Below are 16358 nucleotides of genomic sequence, written 5' to 3' on the forward strand. Positions count from 1 at the left end.
CCTTATAGGCCCCTTCCAACTCTACTATTCTATGATTCCTGGAGGGCTCCAATGGTTGCCCTGCGCTACAGTGCACCCCAGCTACATTGGAACAAACACTGAGCTTCCAGGTACACAAGTCTCTCTCTCTTAGCCTTAGACTCATAACAACTCTCCAGGAAAGGTATACACAACTTCTGAGCTCCTTTGTTTTCTTTCCTCTCTGTGTGGATGAACTGAATCTGGAAGTGTGCATACGGTTTTGCTTCTTTACTTTTAATCTATCTAGAGCTGTAGAATGAATGAATGAATAATAGTTAGAATGCTGCTTGTTATTAATAAATAAATAAATAATTGTAATTGTAAACTGCAATATTTTCCCTTGTTTCCTCTTTTAATAAAACCAATCTTTATTTTACTTTGTTTGTTATTGGGTTAAGGGTAGAGTTATACACGCCTCGGGCTGTGAGGACTGATGTGTGCCCTGAATTCCAGAATTCTCTTCTCCCACCAGGCAAAATCTAGGCCCCCATTTGCCGTCCACTGAAACTGCTCTCTTATGCTTGGAGCTGTTGCCCCACGGAATACCAGTGATGTTGCCACCTCTTGCAACTCCTTCAAACACCTCTTCAAAACACCTGTACAACAGAAATAAGTGCCTGCTCTTCCCCTGCCAATCCCTGGCTTTTCTCCCCTATCTGCCTTCTGTCAATGGGCACATCCGTACCTCCTTTTAATCTGCAATCCAACCCCCTCGTGTCTCCATTAATTCTCTGGCATCCACATGACGTGCCCTGCCATTTCAGACTTTCTCCTAGTTAAATCTGCACTTCCCATACCCTGCTATAAACCAATTATTATTTCTGTCCCGATTATTAACCACTCTAACCTCTGCAGTGAGGATGTCTTTCCCCACTTTTTTGCATTATGGGCAGATCACAGGGGTAGGTCCCACCCTCTGTCCACGCCTTCTCCTCCTCCTCCCTTACAGTTCATTCCTGCTTCCAGTACTGAACAGGGGCATTTCCTCCTTCTGTAGCTGCATTGCATTGCTTGCTTAAAAAAAACACAACCTACTTTTTTGCAATCAAATGTAAAATCAAATGTTTGATGAATCACGTTTCCACTTAAAAGCTATTTTGCAATATTAAGAACATAAGAACATAAGAAGAGCCTGCTGGATCAGGCCAGTGGCCCATCTAGTCCAGCATCCTGTTCTCACAGTGGCCAACCAGGTGCCTGGGGGAAGCCCGCAAGCAGGACCCGAGTGCAAGAACACTCTCCCCTCCTGAGGCTTCCGGCAACTGGTTTTCAGAAGCATGCTGCCTCTGACTAGGGTGGCACAGCACAGCCATCACGGCTAGTAGCCATTGATAGCCCTGTCCTCCATGAATTTGTCTAATCTTCTTTTAAAGCCGTCCAAGCTGGTGGCCATTACTGCATTTTGTGGGAGCAAATTCCATAGTTTAACTATGTGCTGAGTAAAGTACTTCCTTTTGTCTGACCTGAATCTTCCAACATTCAGCTTCTTTGAATGTCCACGAGTTCTAGTATTATGAGAGAGGGAGAAGAACTTTTCTCTATCCACTTTCTCAATGCCATGCATAATTTTATACACTTCTATCATGTCTCCTCTGACCTGCCTTTTCTCTAAACTAAAAAGCCCCAAATGCTGCAACCTTTCCTCGTAAGGGAGTCGCTCCATTCCCTTGATCATTCTGGTTGCCCTCTTCTGAACCTTTTCCAACTCTAGAATATCCTTTTTGAGATGAGGTGACCAGAACTGTACACAGTATTCCAAATGCAGCCGCACCATAGATTTATACAACGGCATTATGATATCAGCTGTTTTATTTTCAATACCTTTCCTAATTATCGCTAGCATGGAATTTGCCTTTTTCACGGCTGCCGCACACTGGGTCGACATTTTCATCGTGCTGTCCACTACAACCCCGAGGTCTCTCTCCTGGTCGGTCACCGCCAGTTCAGACCCCATGAGCGTATATGTGAAATTAAGATTTTTTGCTCCAATATGCATAATTTTACACTTGTTTATATTGAATTGCATTTGCCATTTTTCCACCCATTCACTCAGTTTGGAGAGGTCTTTTTGGAGCTCTTCGCAATCCCTTTTTGTTTTAACAACCCTGAACAATTTAGTGTCGTCAGTAAACTTGGCCACTTCACTGCTCACTCCCAATTCTAGGTCATTAATGAACAAGTTGAAAAGTACAGGTCCCAATACCGATCCTTGAGGAACTCCACTTTCTACAGCCCTCCATTGGGAGAACTGTCCCAGTGTTTATTCCTACTCTCTGCTTTCTGCTTCTTAACCAATTCCTTATCCACAAGAGGACCTCTCCTCTTATTCCATGACTGCTAAGCTTCCTCAGAAGCCTTTGGTGAGGTACCGTGTCAAACGCTTTTTGAAAGTCTAAGTACACTATGTCCACTGGATCACTGTTGACACTCTCAAAGAATTCTAATAGGTTACTGAGACAGGACTTTCCCTTGCAGAAGCCATGCTGGCTCTGCTTCAGCAAGGCTTGCTCTTCTATGTGCTTAGTTAATCTAGCTTTAATAATACTTTCTACCAGTTTTCCAGGGACAGAAGTTAAGTTAACTGGCCTGTAATTTCCGGGATCCCCTCTGGATCCCTTTTTGAAGATTGGCGTTACATTTGCCACTTTCCAGTCCTCAGGCACGGAGGAGGACCCGAGGGACAAGTTACATATTTTAGTTAGCAGATCAGCAATTTCACATTCGTGTTCTTTGAGAACTCTCGGGTGGATGCCATCCGGGCCCGGTGATTTGTCAGTTTTTATATTGTCCATTAAGCCTAGAACTTCCTCTCTCGTTACCACTATTTGTCTCAGTTCCTCAGAATCCCTTCCTGCAAATGTTAGTATCTTCCACTGTGAAGACAGATGCAAAGAATTCATTTAGCTTCTCTGCAATCTCCTTATCGTTCTTTAGTACACCTTTGACTCCCTTATCATCCAAGGGTCCAATCGCCTCCCTAGATGGTCTCCTGCTTTGAATGTATTTATAGAATTTTTTGTTGTTGGTTTTTATGTTCTTAGCAATGTGCTCCTCAAATTCTTTTTTAGCATCCCTTATTGTCTTCTTGCATTTCTTTTGCCAGAGTTTGTGTTCTTTTTTATTTTCTTCATTCGGACAAGACTTCCATTTTTTGAAGGAAGACTTTTTGCCTCTAAGAGCTTCCTTGACTTTGCTCGTTAACCATGCTGGCATCTTCTTGGCCCTGGTGGTACCTTTTCTGATCTGCGGTATGCACTTCAGTTGAGCTTCTAATATAGTGTTTTTAAACAACTTCCAAGCATTTTCGAGTGATGTGACCCTCTGGACTTTGTTTTTCAGCTTTCTTTTTACCAATCCCCTCATTTTTGTGAAGTTTCCTCTTTTGAAGTCAAATGTGACTGTGTTGGATTTTCTTGGCAATTGGCCATTTACATGTATGTTTAATTTAATAGCACTGTGGTCACTGCTCCCAATCGGTTCAACAACACTTACATCTCGCACCAGGTCCCGGTCCCCACTGAGGATTAAGTCCCGGGTTGCCGTCCCTCTGGTCAGTTCCATGACCAACTGGTCTAGGGAATAGTCATTTAGAATATCTAGAAACTTTGCTTCTTTGTCATGACTGGAACACATATGCGGCCAGTCTATGTCCGGGTAGTTGAAGTCACCCATTACTACCACATTTCCTAGTTTGGATGCTTCCTCAATTTCATATCTCATCTCAAGGTCTCCCTGAGCATTTTGATCAGGGGGACAATAGATTGTTCTCAGTATTAAGTCCCTTCTGGGGCATGGTATCACCACCCACAACGATTCTGTGGAGGAGTCCGCCTCTTTTGGAGTTTCGAGCTTGCTGGATTCAATGCCTTCTTTCACGTATAGAGCGACTCCGCCACCAATAAGTCCTTCCTTGTCCTTCCGATATAGTTTATATCCAGGGATAACCGTATCCCACTGGTTTTCTCCATTCCACCAGGTCTCTGTTATGCTCACTATATCAATGCTCTCCTCTAAGACCAAGCACTCCAGTTCTCCCATCTTGGTTCGCAGGCTCCTAGCATTAGCGTACAGGCACTTGTAAGCAGTGTCTCTCTTCAAGTGTCTTTGGCACTTGTGGTTTGGCCTGTGGTAATTTTGCTCTTCTGAATTTATATCCTGTGCCCCTGCTCTCACAATGCCTACTTCTAGGCCTACCCCTTTTAAAATTTCATCATTTCTTTGGTTTTTATCCCAGGGGGGAGGTTTATTCCGAACCGGACCTTCCTCAGCTCCTGTCGGGTTTCCCCCCTCAGTCAGTTTAAAAGCTGCTCTGCCACCTTTTTAATTTTAAGTGCCAGCAGTCTGGTTCCATTCTGGTTCAAGTGGAGCCCGTCCCTTTTGTACAGGCCCAGCTTGTTCCAAAATGTTCCCCAGCGCCTAACAAATCCAAACCCTTCCACCTGGCACCATCGTCTCATCCATGCATTGAGACTGCAAAGCTGGGCCTGTCTGGCTGGTCCTGTGCGTGGAACCAGTAGCATTTCAGAGAAAGCCACCTTGGAGGTCCTGGCTTTCAGCATCCTACCTAGCAACCTAAATTTTGCTTCCAGGACCTCACGGCTGCATTTCCCCATGTCATTGGTGCCAACGTGCACCACGACCACTCACTCCTCCCCAGCACTGTCTACCAAACTATCTAAACGACGGGCGATATCCGCAACCTTCGCACCAGGCAGGCAAAACACCTTGCGGTCTACACGCCCATCACACACCCCACTGTCTATGTTCCTAATGATCGAATCACCCACTACAAGGATCCCTCCACCCCCTGGCGATATATCCTCGGCACGAGAGGATAGCTGCTCATCCCCCAAGGAATGGGTCCCTTCTAAGGGATCGTTTCCCTCTTCCTCAGCTGGATGCTCTCCTTCCCCGAGACCATCGTTCTCCATGATAGCAGGAGAGCTATCATAGTTGGAGTGGGACACAACTATAACGTCCCTGAAGGCCTCCTCCACACACCTCTCTGCCTCTCTCAGCTTTTCCAGGTCCGCCACCTTGGCCTCAAGGAAATGAAGTCGTTCCCGGAGAGCCAGGAGCTCACTGCACCAAGAGCACACCCACGACTTCTGTCCAACAGGCAGATAGTCGTACATGCTGTAGGCGGTGCAAAACACTGGAAAGCCCCCACACCCTGCTGGCTTCTTACCTGCATAGTTTTGTTTAAGGTTTATTACGTCAATGGGTTGGAGACTGCGGTTTAGTTGAGGTTACGGAACGGACAGGCAGAGTGGGGGGCCCTGGCCTCCTCGCCCTGCTGCTGAACTCGCTCTGCTGCTTAACTCGCCTTGACACTTTGTCAGCTGGGGCCTTGATGCTTTGTCAGCTGGGGCTGCTTAACTCGCCTTGACGCTTTGTCAGCTGGGGCCTTGATGCTTCGTCAGCTGGGGCCTTGACGCTTCGTCAGCTGGGGGCTTGATGCTTCGTCAGCTGGGGCCTTGACGCTTCGTCAGCTGGGGCTCCCTCTAGCTCGTGGAGCAGGCTCCCTCGCTAGGGTGCTCTGACTTTATATGTGTGGCTGGTTCCTCCCAGCTACTGCTGCCAGCCAATGATGTGTTACTTGAGGCTGATGGCTCAACTATCAGCTGGGGCTTCACTCTTTAGGATTATCTCAAGCTTCCTTCCTTTGAAGGCAGGAAGGCAGGCTTCCTTCCTGAGCGAGGGGTGGGGCTGTTTAAGCTTTTGGCTGCTTTTAATCTAAGCAACGGGCTGCGACTTCCAGGCAAGTCTTTTTTGTTTGTTGTTTTCCTACCTAGAACAGCCTGACCTTTCTTTAACCTAGGGAAACAGAGCGGGTTTTAACAGGTAAATCTGACCACAAACAGGAGCCACCAACTGAATATGGAAAATGTGGATTTTGAGGTTATGTTTAGATGGACCCAATATCTAAATAGTAAGCCTCTTGGGGAAGCACCTTGTATAGAATTTTATTATTATTATTATTGATGATGATGATGAAAGGGTTACAGCCTCTGCACTCTAATCTCCATTTCCATTTAAGCGCCTGCTGAGTTCTTGCAGCACTTGCACAATGTGGGCAGAGCTTGAGGTGCCTCTGGCTAAACCACGTTTCGTCTCCTGCACCTGCAAGCACAGTCATGGGCAAAGGGCCTATGCAAGTGGGAAATGCTCCCATTCTGTGTTTCCTGTGGCCCATTCTTGAGTTCCCATGGCCACCGGGTGCCACGGAACGGTTTGGGGAAGGGCTGTAGCTCAGTAGTAAGAACACCTGCTTTGCATGCAGAAGGTCCCAGGTTCAGTTCCCAGTGACACCTGCAGGTAGGGATGGACCAGGAATGGTCCCCAGGAATGAACCAGCAAACTAGGAAGATAAATGTTGGAAGAGAGGTGTTCAGATCAAGATAGGGGATCTGTGGCTTAGGGAAGGATGAGATGGACTGACTCAAGTTTCAGTGCACACAACCCTAATTCTCTCTCATCCCCAGAAGCTCCCTGATCAGCAGAGACTCCTCCCTCTCCTCCTGCACCTCATGTGCGCCCTCCATGTCTTCTGCCTCTCCCCTCAGGCTTGCGCACTCTCTCCTCTGTCTCCCAGGCTGACGCATGCTGTGTTTGTGGTGAGGCTTTACCACCACACATGCGCACAACACCGCTGTGCGATACCTGAGGTGGTGGGAGGGCTACTGGACAAGAGGACTTGGAAGGCCCCTTCCTACCCTCTGGCTTCAACTGCAAGACTGGCCTTTTGGGGGACAGGCAGGGCTGCCGCTCATTCTGGCCATGCTCCTTGCCCCCACAGGAGCGTGGCCACCTCTGGGCTGCTCTGGACTGGCATCCTGGGATGGAGTAGCAAAGTGCAGTGGGAACATGTTGCACTTAACCACTATCCCAAGATGTCCTCTTCACTCTTTCCCTTTGCCTTTGCACAGGGATTGCCCTTGAGAGCCTCCTGCATGTTCGCTGTCTTGCACGCTCTCCAATTCTCTGAGGGCGAAGTGAAAACTTCTGAGGTGCAGCTTGTCCTAGGGTTTCCATTTCCTGTGGAAGGAGGTCACAGGAGCAAGTGAACAGGAAGAGCCAACAGAGCCTTATCTGGGGGGCAGGGAGGTGGAAGAGAGGCCCATGGACCTCCTGGTGGGTGGGATTCTGCTGCCACCTCAGGGGAGTCTCACTGGACTAGTTGTGGGTGAGGGCAGGAGCTACTCAGCTTTACAAAGTAGCCTCCCGATTCCAGGGAGCTTGGGGTCCAGAGGAGCAAACGGGGGATTTTAGCCGGGGACATCTAGGAAGGGTACATCACTACCTGCACAGAACTCAGCAACATCGCCAGTCAGGGGGACCTGGAAGGGTTGCGCTAGGCTTGTTTTCCTTCCTGAGGACATTCCAGACCACGCCTCAGGAAGGGCGAGCCTGGAACCCGCCGGTGGAGAAGGTGCAACGGCTTGAGGCAGACCTACCTGCACTCCAGCTTATCAGGGAAAGCAACCAATTCCTAGGCCAGGGGTTCCCAGACTGTGGTCCGTGAGCGTCATTCAGGTGGTCCGTGGCACGTCTGCGTTCAATATTCAAATTTATTTTTAATTGTATTTTGTTGCTGCTTTTATTTCTTATATTGTGTTTTATTGTATTACAATTTGCATTCCGTGGAATGCAACAAAATATGAAATCTAGCACAGCGCGTTATGATTGCTACAATGGGCAGAAAAATCATGAAGTGGTCCACCAAGACCATCAGCAATTTTCAAGTGTCCTGTAGGGGAAAAAAGGTTTGGGAACCGTTGCTCTAGATGGAACACAGAAAGAGCTCAAGAGAAAGACAAGAGGAAGCAGCAATTTCTAATGAAGCTGGAGAAAAACAGACAAAGGAAGAAGAACATCACTCAGAGGCAAGATGCATTAGGGGTGGGGTTTGCCATCTGATTCCTTTCCGTTTTTCAGTTCGTCAAATGGGCTGCCAGTTCCTATTCACTATAAATTGTGTTCCATTAGTTACTGCAATTCCTGGATCCCCCTTTTTTCATTATTTTTTTCTCCACGGAAATCTTTAGTAAAAGGCAAAAGATTTATATGATCTGAAGAGAAACCAGAAACCAGAAGCTCGAATTTGGAAACTTAAAATAAAGTGGTGGCTAAAACTCCAATTCTCACCTGTAGGCTTGGCTCCCTTAGTACTCTCTGACACCTTTCAATCGTCCTGGCACAAGTCGGTGATTAAGAAAGTGTCATCTCTCGGCTTTTTGCCTGCCAACATTTACAACTTAGGATATGTTAAAGCATGGTCAGCTATGTCCCAACGCATAACGGACATAGAACTGCAAACCCAACTATCTGTGTCATCTAGCAAGCTCGATACCATCACCTTTTCCAGGGGCTTTGCCCCTGCTCAATACCTTAGTAACTTCCTTATTGCCAGATATAGAAGAGCTTTTACCATGGTGAGATTCAACGTGATGCCATCAGCTTTACTTGAGGGTAGGTTTCGTGGGGTCCCGCGCTCGGATAGGCTGTGCCCATGTAGAACTGGAGAAACTGAGACAATATCCCATGTCCTTTTATACTGTACTTTCTACCAAGATATCCGCACTTGCAGCATTACTCCTATCATTCAATCGATACCTGGCCGCAACTCATTATACTATACAAGACATTTATTGCAAGATCGCCACCCTCAGATTACATACATCGTTGCTAAATTCTGCGCCACAGCAATTATAATTTGTAGAACACTGCTAAATCAAAAGTCCATATAAAGAGTATCAACACTGGTTTTAGTTTGTTTTTAAAAATGGTTTTAACTGTATGATGATTTTGTATTGGCCATCGGCTGCAATAAATATATATAAGATTATTTTTTTCTGAAAAATTACATAATGTTCTCCGTTATTCCTTATGCTGCTGTATATTTATATAATGTCTACAGCAGCAGCAGATTATAAAAATAATTATGTAATTGTTGCTGCAGATTAAAAAAAATACGGCGTTGCTAACAGCCACAAATGCATGCAAAGAGGGAGAGTCTATTCAACGCTGAGACAAATTTATGGATTACCCCAGAATTCGATACCAAATCTGATTTTGCAAATATTCTACACCATCCCTAAGATGCATTTTGATGCATTTGTCCTCAAACCAGCTTCTATCTGAATTGAGGAAGAGAACAACTTTGCTGCATTTTAAGCCAGCAACACGTGCACAGTTTGTGTCTCTGGAGCCCAGCGATCAAGTCAATGGATAGAAGGATTCCTACAGCTGCCCGAGAAAGAGGAGGAGATGATGACACGTGGTGGGTGTTTCTGGTTCTCCACTAGGAGGGACTGAGGCAGGAGGTGTTTCTGTCTCCCTGGTGCTCCTATCCAGGCGATGCGGAAAGCTTTACAGTGACTCATTGAGCCCACCGCCCATTATCCCTCCTGCTGATCCATTGGGAGTGGGATGATATTGCTGGAGGACACGGCTTTGAGTGAATTGCCAGCCATTATGAGGCTCTGGGAAGGCAAGTATCAACTTTTCAAAGATAGTAATAGTAAAAAATGTTAACCACCCTGATACATGATGGAAGTCAAACTCTGCTAGGAATGAAATTCCTGATGATTTCATCCTCCAGAGGGTGGGAACAGAGACCAAGGAGGGATCAGCTGTCCTAGACTTGATCCTCACCAACGAGGAAGACCTGGTTGATGAGGTGAAAGTAGTGGGGACATTGAGCACAATCACACACCATTCTAATGTGTATAAGGCTAGATGACAGCTAGAGTGCAAGTGGCGAAAGATGTGCTGTGAGGCTGATAGGGCATGAGTAAAACATCATAACCGTGCCTACTCTGTGGTGGTGAAGGCAGTGAAGAACGCCCACTTCTCTGACACCAATGCATCCCCAAGTAGCCATCCAGTGGAACTTTTCCGTATTGTCAGGGGTCTGTTGACATCAACTACAGGAGATGGAGTTTTAGCTCCTTTGGAGGCCCACTGTGAATTGTTTGCAAGGCACTTTGAGGGTAAAGTTGCTCACCTCTATAGCAATCTTGATGCCTCATTCACATCTACTGTGGTCCCCAGTGAGATGTCCAGTGCAATGTCTGCTGCAACTTCTTGGGAACCGTTTCAGTTGATGCGGCCTGATGACGTGCACAAGGTGCTTGCAACGATGTGGCCAGCAACATGTCCTCTCGACACTTTTTATTTATTTATTTTTATTTATTATGAGATTTGTTAGTTGCCCATTTGGCTGGTGGACCAGCCACTCTGGGCGACGTACAGATTAAAACAGTTAAAAATTTAAACACAGTAAAACTAGCCTGTTCCAAAAGCCTGCCTAAAAAAACAGGTCTTCAGGGTCCCGCGGAAGCTCATTATAGACGGGGCATGGTGTAAATCATTTGGGAGAGAATTCCATAGGGTGGGGGCCACAATTGAGAAGGCCCTCTCTCGAGTCCTCACTAGTCTAGCTGTTTTGACTGGTGGGATCCAGAGAAGGTCTTCTGAGGCTGATCTTGTTGAGCGGCATCCCTGTCGATGCTGGAGGCGCTCCTTCAGATAGGCTGGGCCACAACCGTATAGGGTTTTAAAGGTTAGAACCAACACCTTGAATTGGGCTCGGTACACAACCGGTAGCCAATGCAACTCCTTCAACACAGGAGTGATGTGATCTGTACGGCGGCCGCCTGTAATCAGACGAGCTGCTGCATTTTGTACCAGCTGTAATTTCCGAACCGTTCTCAAGGGTAACCCCACATAGAGCACATTACAGTAGTCTAGGCGAGTGGTGATCAGGGCATGTACCACCGGTGGGAGCAGATGATTGGGAAGGTAGGGGTGTAGCCTCCGTATCAGATGGAGTTGATATAGAGCTGCCCGGCTCACAGCCGAAACTTGAGCCTCCATGGACAGCTGGGAGTCAAGAACGACCCCCAGGCTATGAACCTGGTCTTTCAGGGGCAGTCGTACCCCGTTAAGCACCAGGTCTGTATCTCCCAACCTTCCCTTGTCTCCCACAAACAGCACCTCGGTTTTGTCAGGATTCAGCTTCAGCTTATTCCTTCCCATCCAGCCACTCACCGACTCCAGACATTTGGACAGGGTTTCTACAGCCAACCTTGGTGAAGCTTTAAATGACAGATAGCGCTGCGTGTCATCCGCATACTGATGACATTGCAGCCCAAATCTCCTGATGATTGCTCCCAGCGGCTTTATATAGATGTTAAAAAGCATTGGAGAAAGGATAGATCCCTGTGGTACCGCACAAGCGAGGGGTCAGGGATCTGAAACCTCCTCCTCCAGTGCTACTCTTTGGTATCTCCCAGAGAGGAAGGAATGGAACCACTGCAATACAGTGCCCCCAATACCTAACCTCTGCAGGTGGTCCAAGAGGATACCGTGGTCAACGGTATCGAAAGCTGCTGAGAGATCGAGAAGGACAAGGAAGGTGCATTCGCCTCTATCCCACGCCCTTCTCATATCATCTACCCTTGCCCTTCTTGGCTTATTAAAGCTTGCCGAGGGAGTTTAATCGAGTGGATCCAGGGTGTGGTCAACACATCATTGCAGAAGGGAGTGGTTCCAAGTGCCCTGAAAGAGACGGTGATCTGACTGCTCCTGAAAAAGGCCACCCTGGACCCATTAGTTTGTGACAACTACCACCTGGTCACAAATACCCCCTTTTTAGGGAAGGTGATTGAGAGGGTTGTGGCACACCAATGGCAAATACTCCTGGATGAAACAGATTATCCTGACCCATCCCAATCTGGGTTCAGGCCTGGTTATGCGACTGAATCGGCCTTGGTCACCCTGATGGATGACCTTTATCAGGAGAAGGATAGGGGGAGTGTGACTCTGTTATTCTTGCTTGATCTCTCAACAGCTTTTGATACCATTATTATTATTATTATTATTTAAAATATTTATACCCTGCCCTTTCTCAAAAGACTCAGGGCGGCTTACAATTAAAACATAATTAGACTAAAAAACCATCAAAACAAGAATACAATTAAACAGTTAAAAGTACATTAAATCCTAAATAGATTAAAAAATGATAAACATTATTAATTAAAAGCCCGTCTAAACAAAACAGTCTTCAACTGGGTACGAAAAGATGATAACGAGGGAGCCGTACGAACCTCATTGGGGAGAGAGTTCCATAATCTAGGGGCAGCCACTGAGAAGGCCCTATGCTGCGTCTGCGCAAGAAAAACTTGCGAAGAAGATGGAATAGAGAGAAGAGTCTCACCAGATGATCTCAAAGGCCGAGCAGGTTCATAAGGGAAGATACGATCTAACAGATAGCCTGGACCTAAGCCGTATAGGGCTTTATAGGTCAAAACCAGCACTTTGAATTGTGCCCGGAAACAAATTGGCAGCCAGTGGAGCTGGTACAGTAGAGGGGTTGTACGTTCTCTAAGTCCAGCACCGGTTAACATTCTGGCTGCAGCTCTTTGTACCAATTTAAGTTTCCGAGCAGTCTTCAGGGGCAGCCCCACGTAGAGCGCGTTACAGTAGTCTAATCGGGATGTAACTAGTGCATGTGTCACCATAGTCAAGTCTGACAAATCAAGGAACGGGCGCAGCTGGCGTATCAATCTTAATTGAGCAAAAGCACTCCCTGCTACAGCCTCCAGGCTCAAAGCCGAGTCCAGGAGTACTCCCAGCTGCGGACCTGTGATTTCATGGGGAGTGTAACCCCGTCCAGCACAAGTTGGATCCCTATTCCCCGATCCGCCCTTTGACTGACAAGGAGCACCTCTGTCTTGTCAGGATTTAATTTCAGCCTGTTCATCCTCATCCAGTCCACCACTGATACCAGGCATCAATTCAGAGTCTGGACGGCTTCCTTGGTTTCATTAGGTGGAAAAGAGAAGTAGAGTTGGGTGTCATCTGCATATTGGTGGCACTGAACCCCAAAACTCCGGATAACCTCTCCCAGCGGTTTCATATAAATATTAAACAACATGGGGGACAAAACTGAACCTTGAGGGACCCCATAGGTCAATGGCCAAGGAGTCGAACAGGCATCCCCCATGACCACCTTCTGGGTTCGCCCCTCTAGAAAGGACCGGAGCCACTGGAACACCATGCCTCCAAGTCCCATCCCAGCAAGGTGGCCCAACAAGATAACATGGTTGATGGTATTGAAAGCAGCTGAGAGATCCAGTAAAACTAACAGGGACACACTCCCCCTGTCCAGTTCCATGCGTAGGTCATCCACCAAGGCGACTAAAGCCGTCTCGGTCCCATGACCGGGCCTGAAACCAGATTGGAATGGATCTAAATAGTCCATTTCATCACCTCTGGAGTTAGGTAGCCACCACCCGCTCTATTATCTTGCCCAAAAAAGGGATATTGGAGACTGGGCGATAGTTAACTAACAATGCAGGGTCCAGGGAGGGTTTTTTCAGTAAAGGTCTTATTACTGCCTCCTTTAAACAGGGCGGAATTCTTCCCTGAAACAAGGAGGCATTAATCACCTCCGTGGCCCAATCAACCAGCCCCCCCCTGGCATTTTTTATAAGCCAGGAAGGGCAAGGATCCAATATGCAGGTGGTAGGACGCACCCCTCCAAGGATTTTGTCCACATCCTCGGGTTGGACAGGCTGAAAGGAATCCATTCTAATCAAACAAGCAGGAGCCATAGCTACATCCCCAGAGACTGTATTGATTTTGGTGTCTAAGTAAGAACGAATCTGGGCAACTTTCTCTGTGAAATGCCGCGCAAATGCATGACAATGGGCTGCTGAGTGGTCATCATCATGGTCACACAGGTCGGAGCTTAAAAGGCTCCTGACCACTCGGAACAGTTCTGCCGGATGAGACTTGGCAGACGCGATAGAGGCAGAGAAGAAAACTTTCTTCTGAGCCCAGACTGCCATAGAATAGGTCTTTAAATAGCCTCTAGCCCGTGTTCAATCAGATTTTATTTTATTTATTTATTTAATTTATATACTGCCCTAAGCCCGAAGGCTCTCTGGGCGGTGTACAAAAAGATAAAACAAGCACAGTGTATAAATACAATAAATACAATAAATCAAGAAACAAAAACAAACAAACAATAAAAGAACCAAACAACGTCCAAAATACAAAATAATAGTGAAATACTGTTAAAATACACTTTAAAATGCCTGGGAGTATAAAAAGGTTTTCACCTGGCGCCGAAAAGACAGTAGCATCGGCGCCAGGCGCACCTCATCAGGAACACTGTTCCACAGTTCGGGGGCCACCACTGAAAAGGCCCTAGTTCTAGTCACCACCCTCCGAGCTTCTCGATGGGATGGCACCCGGAGGAGGGCCTTAGATGTTGAGCGCAGTGTACGGGTAGGTTCATATTGGGAGAGGCGTTCCACCAGGTATTGCGGTCCCATGCCGTGTAGGGCTTTATAGGTCAAAACCAGCACTTTGAATCTAGCCCGGAAACAAATAGGAAGCCAGTGCAGACGGGCCAGAACAGGTGTTATATGAGCGGACCTTCTGGTCCGCGTCAACAATCTGGCCGCTGCATTCTGGACTAGCTGTAGTTTCCGAACAGTCTTCAAGGGCAGCCCAACGTAGATTCACTCTGAGTTCTCCACCGACACTCTAGTTTCCTTCTTTCGCGTTTCATCATACCCAGCTCCTCGGTAAACCAAGGAGCAGATTTAGGTCCAATCCGCGAAAGGAGACGCTTAGGAGCTATTGTGTCCACCGCCCTGGTCATTTCCTCATTCCAGAGGTCGACCAGAGCTTCGACAGAATCACCTGCCAAGGTGACAGGAAAGTCCCCAAGAGCCGTCAGGAAACCATCTGGTTCCATCAGTCTCCTGGGGCGGACCATTCTAATTGGTCCTCCACCCCTGCGGAGGTTCTGAGTCCCAGTAAGTCTAAACCTGACCAGGTAGTGATCTGTCCATGACAACGGAACTAATGAAAGTTCCTCCACACCAAGATCACCATTGACCATGGTATCCTTCTAGGGCGACTTGGTGAGATGGGTATTGGAGGCAATGTTTTACAGTGGTTCCGATCCTATCTCAGGGTCATTTTCAGAGAATTAGTATTGGTTGATTGTCTTTCAGTCCCCTGGCAGTTGTGCTGTGGCATGACACAGGGTACTATCTTGTCCCTGATGCTGTTTAACATCTATATGAAGCCCTTGGGAGCAGTCACCAGGAGATTTGGGGCAAGGTGTCAGCAGTATGCTGACGATACCCAGCTCTATTTCTCTGTAACATTTGAATCAGGAGAGGCTGTGCAAGCCCTGAACTGATGCCTGGACTCAGTGGTGGGCTGGATGAGGGCCAGTAAACTGAGTCTGAATCCTAGCAAGATGGAGGTGCTGTGGGTTGGTGGTTCCTGAGTTCGGATTATTGGTCAGTTGCCTGCTTTGGATGGGATCATACTCCCTCTGAGAGAGCAGGTCCATAGTCTGGGGGTGCTACTGGATCCATCTTTGTTGCTAGAGGCCCAGGTGACCTCAGTGGCTGATGTTGTTGTTATGTGCCTTGAAGTCAATTACGACTTATGGCAACCCTCTGAATCAGCGACCTCCAAGAGCATCTGTCGTGAACCACCCTGTTCAGATCTTGTAAGTTCAGGTCTGTGGCTTCTTTTATGGAAGCAATCCATCTCTTGTTTGGCCTTCCTCTTTTTCTACTCCCTACTGTTTTTCCCAGCATTATTGTCTTTTCTAGTGAATCATGTCTTCTCATGATGTGTCCAAAGTATGATAACCTCAGTTTCATCATTTTAGCTTCTGGTGACAGTTCTGGTTTAATTTGTTCTAACACCCAATTATTTGTCTTTTTCGCATTCCATGGTATGCGCAAAGCTTCTCCAGCACCACATTTCAAATGAGTTGATTTTTCTCTTATCCACCTTTTTCACTGTCCAACTTTCACATCCATACATAGAGATTGGGAATACCATGGTCTGAATGATCCTGACTTTAGTGTTCAGTGATACATCTTTGCATTTGAGGACATTTTCTAGTTCTCTCATAGTCCTAGCCTTCTTCTGATTTCTTGACTATTGTCTCCATTTTGGTTAATGACTGTGCCAAGGTATTGATAATCCTTGACATGTTCAATGTCCTCATTGTCAACTTTAAAGTTACATGAATCTTCTGTTGTCATTACTTTAGTCTTTTTGACATTCAGCTGTAGTCCTGCTTTTGTGCTTTCCTCTTAACTTTCATCAGTATTCATTTCAAATCATTACTGGTTTCTGCTAAGAGTATAGTGTCGTCTGCGTATCTTAAACTATTAATGTTTCTCCCTCCAATTTTCACACCTCCTTCATCTTGGTCCAATCCTGCTTTCCGTATGATATGTTCTGCGTACAGATTAAACAAATAGGGTGATAAAATACAACCCTGT

At 46.8% G+C, this 16358-nt stretch overlaps 1 protein-coding gene and 1 pseudogene across 3 annotated transcripts in view; both read right to left on the bottom strand.

Moving 5' to 3' along the window:
• Positions 1-16358, bottom strand: part of LOC133378466 (peptidase inhibitor 16-like) — a 62512-nt gene that overhangs the window by 24605 nt on the left and 21549 nt on the right. The gene's annotated exons all lie outside the window — the stretch shown is intronic.
• LOC133378637 (U5 spliceosomal RNA) lies at positions 8032-8113 on the bottom strand (annotated as a pseudogene).

Source organism: Rhineura floridana, chromosome 2 (assembly GCF_030035675.1).
Source record: "Rhineura floridana isolate rRhiFlo1 chromosome 2, rRhiFlo1.hap2, whole genome shotgun sequence".
NCBI lineage: Eukaryota > Metazoa > Chordata > Lepidosauria > Squamata > Rhineuridae > Rhineura > Rhineura floridana.